The sequence below is a fragment of the Somniosus microcephalus genome, chromosome 7, assembly GCF_052327205.1.
Source record: "Somniosus microcephalus isolate GS21.2 chromosome 7, FLI_Smic_1.0, whole genome shotgun sequence".
Classification (NCBI taxonomy): Eukaryota; Metazoa; Chordata; class Chondrichthyes; order Squaliformes; family Somniosidae; genus Somniosus; species Somniosus microcephalus.
In genome coordinates, this window is record NC_140993.1 from 134,392,013 (window position 1) to 134,408,300 (window position 16,288).

Consider the following 16,288-nt stretch of genomic DNA (forward strand, 5'->3'; position numbering starts at 1 on the left):
TATGGGCTCCGAGCTAACCGCCCCAAATGCGAGTTTCTTAGAAAGCAAATCTCGTATTGTGGCCACGTTATCGATAAAGAGGGATTACATAAGTTCCCAGAGAAGATTGAGGCAGTAGTCAAGGCTCCAGCACCGGAAAATGTGTCACAACTGAGGTCGTTCCTCGGGCTGGTAAACTACTACCATAAGTTCTTGCCAAATTTGTCTACAATACTACACCCACTGAACACCCTACTGCGAACTGGGGTGCCATGGAAGTGGAGTGACGAATGTAGACGAGCTTTCCAGAAGAGCAAAACACTAATCACATCGAAAGAGGTATTGGCCCATTACAACCCAGCATTATCAATTTGGTTGGCATGTGATGCGTCACCCTACGGCATTGGAGCGGTGCTGTCGCACAAATTCTCAGACGGCTCAGAGAGGCCAATAACCTTTGCGTCACGATCACTAACCTCAGCCGAGCGTAACTACGTCCAGATTGACAGGGAGGCTCTCAACCTAGTGTGGGGAGTGAAAAAGTTCAATCACTATCTGCACGGGCAGAAATTTACCTTGCTGACTGATCACCAGCCTCTTGTCTCCATTTTTAATCCGAAGAAGGGCGTTCCGGTGATGACTGCACAACGACTACAAAGATGGTCACTTTTTCTAGGGGCGCACCACTATGAGATTGAATGTAAGGGCACGAAACAGCATGGAAATGCTGATGGGCTATCACGCCTGCCACTGCCTACTGCAGAGGAAGCACCAGCAGTGGATCCTGTCGAAATATTCCATTCGACTATAGTTGAATACCTACCGGTAACTAACGCTTGTATCAAAAAGGAAATCCGAAATGACCCGACACTGTCTCGGGTATATGATTTGACGGTGAAGGGATGGCCAGCACATGGCGACTCACTGTTGCCAGCATTCTCGACAAGGAGAGAACAGCTGTCAGTGTGCCGGGGCACCTTGATGCGTGGATCCCGAGTGGTAATTCCACCCAAGTTAACGGATAGAGTGCTCAATGAGCTTCATGAGGGTCATCTGGAAGGGGTAAAAATGAAAAGCCTAGCCAGGGCTTATGTGTGGTGGCCGGGAATCGATAAACAAATCGAGGACCTGACCAGGAGCTGCTCAGGATGCCAGAAAGTCCAAAATGCACCACCACAGGCCCCTCTACACCCATGGGAGTGGCCCTCATCTCCATGGCAACGGGTGCATATTGATTTTGCTGGTCCATTCATGGACTCAATGTTTTTAATAGCCGTGGATGCGCACTCAAAATGGCCTGAGCTCATCAAAATGTCCTCCACCACCACGGAGAAAACTATTGCAGTCCTACGGACCATTTTGCCAGGAATGGCTTGCCAGAACAGATTTGCTCCGACAACGGACCACAGTTTGTGTCCGAAGAGTTCTGGAGTGATGGGCCTTCAATAACCACAAAACTAGAAGTTATAGACTTAAACAAGTTGGCTTTTAATCACTAAGATCAGAGCTAACATCTCAACACTCCGACTGGTTCACAGGAATGAGTCATACAGATCCTGGGATCTTTATGTAACAGAAGTCAGGGGCGGAGCCAAGAGCCAAGACCTGGAACCTCCCAGGTTAGTCGGGAAAGAGGAAGTGAAACTATACACAGTGGGGGAGGGTAATATACATGAGTGCAAAACGAATACAGGATCAAGACAAACAGATTTCATTACATTCACCCCTTCTATAGATTTAGTCCATTGGGGTGATGTTTCTTAAAAGTTGGTATAAGTGAGTCTGTCAGGAGGTTTTGCAGTTCTCAGTGATCGGCGCAAAGCCGGTTGGGGTGCCTCTAGGGGAGTGGATTCTGGTTCCTCCGCTGTCCGGGCCTCCGCAGTGTCTTCCAGGTTATCTGCAGTGTCCTCCAGGTTAAAGTTGGGTATTGATACCTCTGGGCGTCCTGTCTCTTTGTAGTGTAGGTCTTCATCGGTTAGTCTCCCATCGTTCTCTCCGCTCCCCGAGGGAGCGAGGCCTTTTATGGAAACAGTGTCCTCTCGCCCGTCAGAGTATTCGATATAGGCGTACTGAGGGTTTGCATGGAGGAGCTGTACCTTTTCCACAAGGGGGTCCATTTTATGGCCTCTCACGTGCTTCCGCAATAGTACTGTCCCCGGAGATGTCAGCCACGCGGGTAGAGATATGCCCGAGGTGGTTTTCCGGGGGAAAACGAACATCTTTTCGTGAGGGGTAGCGTTAGTGGCAGTACATAACAGAGACCTTATGGAGTGGAGCACGTCTGGGAGGACTTCCTGCCAGCGGGAGGTCGGAAGGCCTTTTGACTTTAAGGCTAACGTGACAGCCTTCCAAACAGTAGCATTCTCCCTTTCCACTTGCCCATTACCCCGGGGGTTGTAGCTAGTGGTTCTGCTAGTGGCTATCTCCTTCGAGAGCAAGAACTGGCGCAGCTCATCACTCATGAATGACGTCCCCCTATCGCTGTGTATGTAGTTCGGCATGCCAAACATGCAGAATAGATTACAGAGACACTTGATGACCGTGGCACTGGTCATGTCTGGGCAGGGAATGGTGAAGGGGAAGCAGGAATATTCATCAATGATATTGAGGAAGTATACGTTACGGTCGGCAGAGGGAAGGGGTCCCTTGAAGTCCAGACTTAGGCGCTCAAATGGCTGTGTGGCTTTGATAAGGTGTGCACGGTCAGGCCTGTAGAAACGAGGCTTGCATTCCGCACAGATGCGGCAGGCTCTGGTCATTGCCCTGACCTCCTCGATGGAGTGGGGCAGATTGCGGGACTTTATAAAATGGTATAGCCGGGTGACCCCTGGGTGACAGATGTCGTTGTGGTGACCCTGTAATTTGTCCGTATGAATGCTGGCACACATTCCCCGCGATAGGGCGTCTGGGGGTTCATTAAGGGCTCCCGGCCTGTACATAATATCATAGTCGAACGTGGATAGTTCGATCCTCCTCCTGAGTATTTTGTCATTCTTGATTTTCCCCCTTTGTTTGTTATTAAACATGAAAGCTACCGACCGCTGGTCGGTGAGCAGGGTGAAACTTTTGCCGGCTAGGTAGTGTCTCCAGTGCCGCACTGCCTCCACTATAGCCTGTGCCTCCTTCTCGACAGAAGAGTGCCTGATTTCAGGTCCCTGAAGGGTTCGGGAGAAGAAGGCCACAGGTCTCCCAGCCTGATTGAGGGTCGCAGCTAAGGCAAAGTCTGACGCATCGCTTTCGACTTGAAAGGGAATGCATTCGTCCACTGCACACACTGCAGCCCTTTCAATGTCCTGTTTAATACTGGTGAAAGCCTCCCGAGCTTCAGCTGATAGTGGGAAGGACGTCGATTTAATGAGGGGTCGGGCCTTATCAGAGTAATTGGGCACCCATTGGGCATAACACGAAAAAAATCCCAGGCACCTTTTTAAAGCTTTGGGATTGTGTGGCAGGGGCAGTTCCTTTAGGGGGCGTAATCGGTCAGGGTCCGGTCCAATTACCCCATCTTCCACCACACAGCCGAGGATACAGAGACGGGTTGTGTTGAAGACACATTTGTCTTCGTTGTAGGTTAGATCCAGCTTTAGGGCAGTTTTTAAAAATCTCGCAAGATTTAGATCGTGGTCTTGCTGGTTGTGCCCGCAGATAGTGACATTGTCCAGATAGGGGTAGGTAGCTTGTAGTTTATTCTCGTCAACCATGCGGTCCATCTCACGTTGGAAGACCGAGACCCCATTTGTTACTCCGAAGGGCACTCTGAGAAAATGGTAAAGGCGCCCGTTCGCCTCGAAGGCGGTTTATGGGCGGTCCTCCGTTCTAATGGGGAGCTGGTGATACGCGGATTTGAGGTTGATAGTCGAGAAGACTCGGTATTGCGCAATCTGGTTGACCATTTCTGATATGCGGGGTAAAGGGTAGGCGTCCAGCTGGGTATAAATATTAACAGTCTGGCTGTAGTCAATTACCATCCATTTCTTTTTGCTATTTTTAACTATGACTACTTGGGCACGCCACGGGCTGGTACTGCATTCAATAATGTCTTCCCGCAGGAGTCTGTCCACTTCTGCCTTGATAAAGTGTCTGTCTTCCAGACTGTACCGTCTACTTTTGGTTGCTATGGGCCTACAGTTTGGAGCGAGATTAGCGAATAAAGAGGGCGGGCTGATTTTTAAGGTTGATAGGCCACAGACTGTGAGTGGCGGCTGGGACCCGCCATATGCTAGCGTGACACTTTCGTGGTGGCACTGGAATTCCAGGCCCAAGATTACATTAACACAGAGTTCTGGCATCACGAGGAGTTTAAAATCCTTGTAGTCCATGCCTTTTACAGTCAGTGTTACCACACTGTATCCCAAAATGTCCGAAGTGTGGGGCTTAGCAGCCATAGCAATTCTGCTCCGTGTAGGGGTTACCGTTAATGAGTGCTGCCGTACCAGGCTAGGGTGGATAAAACTCTCGGTACTCCCACAGTCAATTAAACATTTCGTTAAATTCCCGTTTACCTGTATGTCCATCATGGATTTTGTCAACGGGTGTGGCCTGGATTGATCCACCGTGATCGAAGCCACTGTTGGGCCCTGGGCGGCCGTTGAGTCGGGAAAAGATGGCGGATCCCAAGATGGCGGCCCGCACGGCACGCACGAGGCGGTGACGGAGTTGGAAATCGGACTCCCCCTGCAGACTTTGCTAAAATGCCCCTTTTTCTTACATTTGAAGCATGTAGCGTCCTTCGCTGGGCATCGTTGTCTGGGGTGCTTGGCCTGGCCGCAGAAGTAGCATTTCGGGCCTCGAGACATTGCCGCTGTAGTAGGACTCCTGCATGAACTTCTGTGTGGGGCCTCCGGTGGCGTAGAGCTGGTCTGAGACCTGGATGGGGAAGATGGCTGATTCCAAGATGGCGGCCCCCTCGGCGCGCACGAGGCGGTGAGGGCCACATGGCCGGAAGAGTAAGAGTCAGAGTTTTTCTGGGCCACGTCCAGCGATTGCGCAGTGGCCACTGCCTTTTTTAAGTCCAGGACCTCCTTCTCCAGCAGTCTCTGCCGGATATAATTCGATTTGAGGCCCGTGATGAAGGAATCGCGGACCAATTCGTCAGAGTACGCGTTGGCCATCACGGCCTTGCAGTTACAGTCCCGGACCAGGTCCTTTAGGCCCTGTAAGAAATCGTCCATTGATTCCTCTGGTCGCTGCCTGCGTGTAGCCAGCAGATGTCTGGCGTACACTTCGTTTACCGGCCTCTGGTATTGGGCCTTCAGGATAGTGATGGCCTTCGTGTAAGAGGTGGCATCCCGGATGAACGAATAAATCCGATGACTTACGCGAGTAGTCAGTAGATTCAGTTTATCTACCTCGCTAGCGGATGAGGCCCCCGCGAAGAGTTCGAAGCATTTGAGCCAGTGTCCAAACTGATTTGATGCTTCAGCAGAATGTGGATCCAAGTCCAGATGCTCTGGTTTTAGGAGTCGATCCATCCTAGTATTCTTTAGTGATTAAAATTGATGGGCCTTCAATAACCACAAAACTAGAAGTTATAGACTTAAACAAGTTGGCTTTTAATCACTAAGATCAGAGCTACCATCTCAACACGCCGACTGGTTCACAGGAATGAGTCATACAGATCCTGGGACCTTTATGTAAGAGAAGTCAGGGGTGGAGCCAAGAGCCAAGACCTGGAACCTCCCAGGTTAGTCGGGAAAGAGGAAGTGAAACTATACACAGAGGGGGAGGGTAATATACATGAGTGCAAAACGAATACAGGATCAAGACAAACAGATTTCATTACATGGAGGTTCTTGAAAAAGAATGGGGTAAGGCATTACACATCCGCCCCGTATCATCCAGCCACAAATGGATTGGCTGAGAGGTTCGTACAAGCCTTTACGAAGGCAATAAAGGCTATGTACAATGACAACATTCCGCTGCAGCACAAGGTGGACAATTTCCTGTTCGCCTACCGGAATGCGACACATGCAGTCACCAACCAGGCCCCGGCCATGATGTTCTTTAACCGAAGGTTAAGATCTCGCCTGGATTTGCTCAGACCAAACGTACGAAGAGATGTTGAGAGTAAGCAATTCCAGCACATCCATGAGAAGCCAACAAGGAGCTTCAATGTAGGGCAACCAGTCTTGGCCCGCGACTATCGAACAGAAAAATGGCAGCCAGGAACGATATGCACATGGCAGGGCCCACTAATGTACACAGTGGACGTTGGGGAGAGCATCGTGAGATGCCATGCTGACCAGATCCTAGGGTCACAGGAACAAGTCAACCCCATGCCTCGCCCATACGTACCTGGTGATGAACCCGACGTACAGGTAGCATCTACCCCAGAAACAGTAGCATCGGAAGCTGATGAACCAACCGACGACAGGGGGCCGGAATCGCCTCCACACCAAGAGCAAGACACTCGGGAAAGGCGCTATCCAGAAAGGATCAGGAAGCCTCCCCAAAGACTGAATTTATAAATAGACTATTTTCAGCTAATGTTGCATGTTAAAAGTGTTAATTGTAATTAGTTTGATATTTAATTGCTAAATGAGTGTTATGGTACATTTAATCTAAAAGGGGAGGAATTGTAAGGTATGTACCTTTAAGGGGGGAACTTATTTTTACAGCTCATGTATACTGTAGTACCAGCAGTGACCACACCTGTATATAATGCTGAGTAGTAATCTGTACAGATCAGTTGCAGTCTGAGCCACGTTGAGTAAACACCTATTGTACTGTTCTCCGCAGTTTGTGTCTTCTTATACACGGATGTAACAAGAAGGAAGTAGGGTTGAGAGGGGAAAGGGGGATGTGTGTGGCGAGTGATACAAGGAAGTGATCAGAGATGGCCTTATCTGTGATTGACATGATGGGAGTAGCGAGATGGCAAGGTCAAGGGTTGGCTGTGAATATGGGTAGGGGAGTTTATATGGAGGGAGAGAATAAGGGAGGATAGGAGGGTAGTAAACTCAGAGGAGAGAAAGTATGATTAATGGAGATGGAGGTTGAAATCACCGGGGATGAGAATTCACTCGGTGCAAAGATCGAGGGAGGAAAGCAGTGAAGATATCTCGGTGAGAATATTTTTTATGGTACTCGGGTGGGTGGTAGAGAATGATAATTTTAAATGAGAGGTGGTACAAGGTGAGATGCTCAAAGGAGGAGAAGATGCCAGAGGAATAGGGGGCAGACCAAGTTGTGATTTGGTGATAAGAGCAACACTGCCACTGCAACGGTCTGGGCGGGGCAAGTGGTGGAAGGCATAGCCAGGTGGCAAAGCTTCATTTAGGGCGAAGGTGTCATCAACCCTCAGTCAGGTTTCCATCAAGGCCATGATGTCAATGCAATCATCCACATAATGCTCATAGATGGCAAGGGCCTTGTTAACAAGTGAATGGACATTCTGGAAGGAGATGTAGAGAGGGGTGGTGATAGCTGATCCACTGGCAGAGTCCACAGGGTCAGCAGGTACTGGTAGCAAGAAAATTGCAAAGTCGTAAAAAAGCTTGTTGTTCATAGCTACTGCCTGGTGTGCATGACTGAAGTAGCCCTTGCAATTATCACTGAGATATTACATTATGCATGAACCATTTGGCAGTCTTTGAAACTCAAGAAATATGAGGAAAAAATAGAATAAAAAGGGAACAAGAACAAATATTTTTGAAGCTTATGAACAGAGATATGTGAGGAGAGCTTTTTGTCTGTAAGTGCCCACCTGAGGTGTGCTGCCCACATTTTCACTCCCCTGGGCTATTTGCATGGCATTGGGAACTGTAGGCACAAGCCAATCCCATCGGCCTGTGCGTCTAAACATCAGGCAGAAAATTCCAGTGCAGCTGCAGGCCTCTCAGGCCCGGTGCCGTACTAGAGGCTTCCATGATTGGGGCCTTCAGGCTGCTACTGGATACTTGCAGCCAGATGGGCCAGAGTGCCTCAAAACATATTTTGGGGTTCTAGTAATAAAAGCTGTACCTCTCTGGATGATCTTCAGCCTGCCCGGGGTCCTCTGAAGCCCTTCAGACAGTGGGGGCTGGGAGCAGGCCGCAGCATCAGCAAGGTGCCCCTACACTGGGGCAGCTTTTGAGTATATCCATTGGAGAATGAGTTGGAAGGCAGCAAATTAACTACCGCTCCCCCCACCCCCCACACACACCCTTCCTGCTTCACCTGGGATGAGTGGGCTATCCTATGATGAGAGATTGTGTAGAATGGGCCTATACTCTCTGGAGTTTAGAAGAATGAGAGGTGATCTCATTGAAACATACAAGATTCTGAAGGGGATTGACAGGGTAAATGCTGAGAGGTTGTTTCCCCTGGCTGGAATGTCTAGAACTAGGGGGCATAGTCTCAGGATAAGGGGTAGGCCATTTAAGACTGAGATGAGGAGGAATTTCTTCACTCAGAGGGTTGTGAATCTTTGAAAATCTCTGCCCCAGAAGGCTGTGAATGCTGAGTCTTTGAGTATATTCAAGGCTGAGATAGATAGATTTTTGGATCTAAGGGAATCAAGGGATATGGAGATCGGGTGGGAAAGTGGAGTTGAGGTTGATGATCAGCCATGATCTGATTGAATGGTGGAGCAGACCCGAGGGGCTGTATGGTCTACTCCTGCTCTTATTTCTTATGTTCTTTCTTATGTTCTTATTAGAATAGCTACACTGGGCCTGCACTTATTACACATGAAGGTCCAGTTTCACCTCATGCAGAAGCCCCAGGTAATCCTGAGGCAGTGCAATGGGACGAACTTGCAAGGCACAGGACATAGGAAAATCTATGTATTTTGTTGAAAGTTAAATTCGCAATGGCCCAAAAGGATATAACATTGGCAAACAGTTGTAAAGACAATAAAAAATCTCAACAATTTTGTTTCTTTTTTAAAGTGTGTACATTTAGGGAGAGGTGAAGGAGCAAGTGATTGTTTTGTGCAGTTCTGAATCAAGCTTGATATACACCAAAAGATTACTGCAACATATATTTTACAGAGATGCTTTATTTTTCCTAGTAAAGAATTGCAAACTGAATATTAAGGTTGTGATATTGAATTCAGCTAATCATATATCATACCAAGCTTTAATCTCCGCCTGTGCAATAATAGCCATTCCAATCAGCTTCAGATGTGAAAGTTTTATAAAGTGAGATAATATAAAATCTGTCAATGGAGCATATCATTGAAAAATAGATGGTAAATTGTATGAATATAAATAATTCTACGGTATGAAATGATTACAGATATATCTCCTGATATGCAACTAGTATTTTCAGGGTTACAAAAATGCCTGTGGGGCTCTGCATGTTGCTATCTGTCCAGGGTGAATGGCTTAACTACCGGGAGCGACATTCCTACCAGTTCAGTATAAATATTTAGAAACATAGAAACATAGAAACATAGAAGATAGGAGCAGGAGTAGGCCATTCAGCCCCTCGAGCCTGCTCCGCCATTCAATGAGATCATGGCTGATCATCCAAATTCAGTACCCTGTCCCTGCCTTCTCCGCGTATCCCTTGATCCCTTTAGCCTTAAGAAATATATCCAACTCGTTCTTGAGTATATTTAATGAACTGGCCTCCACCGCCCTCTGTGGCAGAGAATTCCACAGGTTCACCACTCTCTGGGTGAAGAAATTCCTCCTCATTTCAGTCCTAAATGGCTTACCCCTTATCCTTAGACTATGACCCCTGGTTCTGGACTCCCTGGCCATCAGAAACATCCTTCCTGCACCTAGTCTGTCCAGGCCTGACAGAATTTTATAGGTTTCGATGAGATCCCCTCTCAATCTTCTAAACTCCTGTGAGTATAAGCCCAATCGACACAATCTCTCCTCATACGTCATTCCTGCCATCCCAGGTATCAGCCTGGTGAATCTTCGCTGCACTCCTTCCATGGCAAGAATGTCCTTCCTCAGGTAAGGCGACCAAAACTGCACACAATACTCAAGGTGCGGTCTCACCAAGGCCCTGTACAACTGTAGCAAGACATCCTTGTTCCTGTACTCGAACCCTCTTGCTACGAAAGCCAACATACCATTTGCCTTCTTAACCGCCTGCTGCACCTGCATGCTTACCTTCATCGACTGGTGCACAAGAACACCCAGGTCTCTTTGCACTTCCCCTTCTCCCAATCTATTGCCATTCAATAATCTGCCTTCCTGTTTTTGCCACCAAAGTGGATAACCTCACATTTATCCACATTATAGTGCATTTGCCATGTTTCTGCCCAATCACCCAACCTGTCCAAATCGTACTGGAGTTTTACGACATCCTCCTCACAGCATACCTTCCCACCCAGCTTTGTGTTGTCTGCAAATTTGGAGATATTACATCCAATTCCCTCGTCCAGATCATTAATATATATTGTGAACAGCTGGGGTCCTTGGACCGATCCTTGCGGTACCCCACTAGTCACTGCCTGCCACTCGGAAAACGACCCGTTTATTCCAACTCTTTGCTTTCTGTCCGCCAACCAGTTCTCTATCCAAGTCAATACCTTGCCCCCAATCCCATGTGCCTCAATTTTGCACGCTAATCTCTTATGTGGGACCTTATCGAAAGTCGTCTGAAAGTCCAAATACACCACATCCACTGGTTCTCCCTTATCTATTTTACCAGTTACATCCTCAAAAAATTCCAGTAGATTAGTCAAGCATGATTTACCTTTTGTAAATCCATGTTGACTTTGTCCGATCCTGTCACTGCTTTCCAAGTGCTCTGCTATTACATCTTTTATAATGGACTCTAGCATTTTCCCAGTACTGATGTCAGGCTTACTGGTCTATAATTCCCCGCTTTTTCTCTACCACCTTTTTTGAATAGTGGGATAACATTAGCTACCCTCCAATCCATGGGTACTGTTCCAGAGTCTATCGAGTTCTGGAAGATGACCAGCAATGCATCTACTATTTCCAGGGCCACTTCCTTAAGCACCCTGGGATGTAGATTATCAGGCCCTGGGGATTTATTGGCCTTCAGTCCCATCAATTTTCCTAACACCATTTCCCTACAAATACTGATTTCTTTCAGTTCCACCCTTTCATTAGATCCTATGTTCCCCTGCATCTCTGGGAGTTTATTTGTGTCCTCCTTTGTGAAGACAGAACCAAAAAATGTATTTAGTTGGTCCGCCATTTCTTTGTTCCCCATTATAAATTCCCTTGATTCTGACTGCAAGGGACCTATGCTTGACTTCACCAATCTTTTTCTCTTCACATATCTATAAAAGCTTTTACAGTCAGTTTTTATATTCCTAGCAAGCTTACTCTCATATTCTATTTTCCCTTTCTTAATTAATCCCTTTGTCCTCCTTTGTTGAATCCTAAACTGCTCCCAATCCTCAGGATTATTGCTTTTTCTGGCCAATTTATATGTCCTCTCTTTGGATCTTATGCTATCCCTAATTTCCCTAATTTATACAAAATATATTACTAGGTAGCTAGTAAATATCAGAATGGATATATAAGGGATGATTTTCCGTAGGGGTTCTCCCGCTTGTTCACCGTAACTTCGGCAGAAGAACCGTGGAAACCCCAGAGGAAACCATCATGGGCCGTATTTTGCGCTCGGAGGCTTCCTGCGGACAGAAGCCCCCGACCAGCAAAAAAGATCCGCATCGACCTTAATGCTCTGGGCCCACGTATATTTCCACTTTCATCCTGAGGACTCCCGGGCAATGTATGACATCACGCCGCCCAGGAGCGCAGTGTGCGCGGTGCCTAGGGCTTCGATCGTAGGGGAGACCCACCCACAAGAGCTGTCAAAATTTATGTTTGCATAGGCCACGCCCCTGATTTTTTTTAACTCTTCAGAGACCATCAACACTGAAAGTAGCTGTGAATCTCAATAGTAAGTTCTTTCTTTATAGTTTTTTAAAAAAACTTTTGTAAACTTTTAGAAACTTTTTAAGACTTTTACATGGATTTGAAGAATCTTAAATAGTTTTAAATAGTTTTAAAGAGATTTCAAACAATTTAAAAAGTTTTAAAAGCCCTGGAAACATTTTCATTAATTTTAATTAATCAGCAAAGTGAAATGGAAGGACCAAGCACAATTCACATGATTAAGAGGGCTCAGAATTTCACTGACGATGACATCAGCACACTCCTCAATGAGGTTGAGGCGAAGCACCTGCGGATCATTGGGAACGAGAAGTCCAGGGCTCCGCGCAAAGGACAGATGACAGCTTGGACAGAAGTTGCCCAGGCTGTCAGCGCTGTAGTGTATGTACTTTGAAGAAGGAACTATATTCTGCAGCCCCTGTATACTGCAGTACCAGTAGTGACCACCCCGGTATATAAGCCTGTGTAGTAACTTTGTACAGTAGTTCCAGTTTTGTCTCCATTCAGTAAACACCTGTTATAACCAACTCCTGCAGTCCGTGTCTCAATTACACACGGACGTTACACTGGCGACGAACAGATCCGAACTTACCTACAGTTCTGCACCACCTCACGGGGATCCATCCCTGAAGCGAAGTTGTTAGAGGTCGAGGCCAGAAGGAAGAAATCCAAAAAGAAAAAAAAACAAACAGAAGAAACGGGCGTCGACCGTGGGCAACCGCCTTCTGATTCATCGAATTCGAGGATTTGCAGGAGAGGCTGTCGAGAGCTGGGCTTGGTTATCCAGTCTATGGTGTTCCAGCTAATCGGGCTGGTGGCAGGTAGTGCACTGATCCTTCCTGGGCTGCGGCGGGCTAGAGCTCGATCGGGTGGCTTTTCAACGGGGCCGAGCAGCGTTGTCGGGAAGAGGAGAGAGAGAGAGAGGGTGGAGCACACAGGGCGCGGCCGGTGCTACAAAGCCGGGCAGCGTACAGACCCGAGAAGAGGGAGGAAAGTGTCCCATAGGGTCTGCTCTGACGACGGGAACAGTAATTAAAATAAAAGAAATTAGAAGCGCAGAAAGCCGCGAGGAGCTGCAGTTTGCCACAGGGACCGCGGAGAGTGGCGTTGGCAGCAGCGCGGGGGGGAAGTGCGCGAAGACCATAGGGCGTCACCATCAAGGCATAAAAACGCCAGCAACAGTGCTGGCAGCAGCGGAAAAGACAGAAAGCGTGGGAGGCACCATCTTAATCCAGCGGGGAAGAAGGCAAAGCGCGGGAGGCGCCATTTTGTTCAATCGGGGAAGAAGGCAAAGCGCGGGAGGCACCATCTTAGATCTCCAAGATGCCGAAGACTGGCAATATCACTGCCTTCGATAATGCAATAGAAGACTGGACCACGTATGTGGAAAGAGTCGAAGTATATTGCAAGGCAAATGAAGTAGCCGATGAGAAAAAGGCATCGGTACTACTAAACTTAATGGGCGCAAGAACGTACGGCCTATTGCGGAACCAGATCACTCCAGTGAAACAAACCGATGGTGAAGAGTTTTAACGAAATTGTTGATATCCTACAGGAACACCTAAATCCTACAGCGCTGCTGATAGCAGAAAGATTTAAATTCCACAAGAGAAATCAGCATGAAGATGAGAGCAATGCTGATTACCTTACGGAACTACGCAAGCTATCAAAGCACTGCCAGTTCGGAGCAGGACTGGCAGATACCCTACAGGACAAATTTGTCTGTGGACTCCTGAGTGAAGGAACCCAGAAGAGGTTACTCTCAGAGAAAGAGCTGATGCTAGATAAGGTTTTCAGCGTGGCAGTATCGTACGAAGCAGCAGCAAGGGGAGCTGCGGAAATATAGCAAAAGCCACAGGAATACGGCACCCATGAAATGACACAGGGATTTGAAAAATGTTATCGCTGCAGCAGAACAACCCATGACCAGAAGGACTGCTGGTCCAAGGACAAAACATGCAGCCAATGCGGAAAGATGGGACACATTGCATGAGTTTGCAGGTCCGGGAAGAAGACTAACGACAACAAAAAGACTACTAAGGAAAAGCACAGGAAAGTACAAAAGATAACGGACAGTAGTTCCGAAGACCAGACGAGCGATAGTGAATCCGGGAACAAGAGACTAAGCTGTCTCAAACTACACAACGTAATCACAAAAGAGGATCACCGAACCATTTGGGTCACCCTCACGATAGCAGGGTCCCAAGTCAAATTGGAATTGGATACAGGATCAGCCCTGACCGTCATGAATCGATGAGACTATGAGCGGCTATTCTCGCACATACCCTTGAAAGACACATCCATTGTCTTGAAGACATATACGGGGCAGAAATTATACCCCAGAGGGAAAATAAGGGTGCCTGTCGAGTACAACGGCAAGGAAATACAGAAATTGTATCTGTACATACTGCAAGATGGTGGACCACCGTTATTGGGACGTTAATGGATCAGAAAGATAAGTTTAGACTGGCACTCCATTCAGGCACTGACGGTGGCTGGTAAAAAGGATGACGACGTCACACCTGGACGATTGTCAAAAATCTTGGCTAACACGAAAGAGGTATTTCAACAAGAACTGGGAACTCTTAAAGGCGTAACCGCCTCGATAAAAATAGAAGAGAATGCAATTCCCAAGTTTTTCAAAGCAAGACCGGTACCGTATGTAATTCGCCAAGCCATCGAGGCAGAGCTGGAGAATCTGGAGAATGCAGGTGTGCTAACTAAGGTAGACTGGAGCGAGTGGGTGACACCCATCGTTCCTGTCATGAAGAAAACGTTAAACAATAAGTCTGAGGAGCCAAGGAAGGTGCACATCTGTGCGGACTTCAAGGTGACTGTGAACCCAGTCCTTCACACAGTACAGTATCCTCTTCCGAGGATGGAAGATATTTTTGCCTCACTATCTGGAGGGAAATGTTTTACAAAAATTGACCTAGTGCAAGCATATTTGCAGATGGAGGTTGAAGAATCCTCTAGGAAATATCTCACGATAAACACTCACAAAGGTCTTTACCAGTATAATCGACTGGTAATCGGAGTTGCATCAGCTCCGGCTATATGGCAAAGAGCGATGGAACAAGTCCTGCAAGGGATTCCGGGGACTCAGTGTTACTTGGACGACATCCTAGTGACAGGTGAAAATGACAGTGAACACCTTGCCAACCTAGAGCAGGTGCACACTAGATTAAGAGAACATGGGTTACGAGCCAATCGCCCCAAGTGCGAGTTTTTTAAGAAACAAATATCGTATTGTGGCCACGTGATTGATGAAGAGGGGTTACATAAGTCCCCTGACAAAATTGAAGCGGTAGTTAAGGCTCCAGCGCCTGAAAATGTGTCGCCACTGAGGTCATTCCTTGGATTGGTGAATTACTACCATAAGTTTTTGCCAAATTTGTCCACAATTCTGCATCCACTGAACGCCCTGCTACAAACTGGAGTAGCATGGAAATGGAGCGATGAATGTAAGCGGGCCTTTCAGGAGTGTAAAGGCCTGATCACTTCAAGAGAAGTATTAGCTCACTACAACCCATCACTACCGATAAGACTGGCGTGTGATGCGTCTCCCTACGGCGTTGGAGCGGTACTGTCACATAAATCCCTTGATGGTTCAGAGAGGCCGATAGCTTTTGCGTCACGCTCGTTAACTGCAGCCGAGCGTAACTATGCCCAGATTGACAAAGAGGCCCTCAGCTTGGTGTGGGGGGTGAAGAAGTTCAATCACTACCTGCACGGACAGAAATTTACTCTACTAACTGATCATCAACCTCTTGTCTCCATTTACAACCCTAAGAAGGGCGTCCCGATAATGACAGCACAGCGGCTACAGAGGTGGTCCCTTTTCCTAGGGGCACACCAATATGACATCGAGTACAAAGGAACTAAACAGCATGGGAATGCTGATGGATTGTCGCGCCTACCGTTGCCGATGGTGGAAGAAGCACCTGCAGTGGATCCTGTGGAGATATTCCACTCGACCATAGTCGAATGTCTACCTGTGACGAATGCAAACATAGAAAAGGAAGCACGAAATGACCCGACACTCTCCAGGGTCTATGATTTAACGGTGAAGGGATGGCCAGCACATGGTGAACCACTATTGCCAGCATCCTCGCCGAGAAGAGAACAGCTGTCAGTGTGCAGAGGAACCTTGATGTGTGGATCCAGAATATTAAATCCACCCAAATTGAAGGATAGAGTGCTCAATGAGCTTCATGAGGGTCATCTGGGAGGGGTAAAAATGAAGAACTTAGCCAGAGCGTTTGTGTGGTGGCCGGGAATCGATAGAGAAATCGAAGAGATGACCAAGAGCTGTACAGGATGCCAGAAGGTCCAAAATGCCCCACCACAAGCCCCTCTACATCCATGGGAGTGGCCCTCATCTCCATGGCAGAGGGTGCACATTGATTTTGCTGGTCCATTTATGGACTCGATGTTTTTAATTGCGGTGGATGCACATTCAAAGTGGCCAGAGGTAATAAAAATGTCCT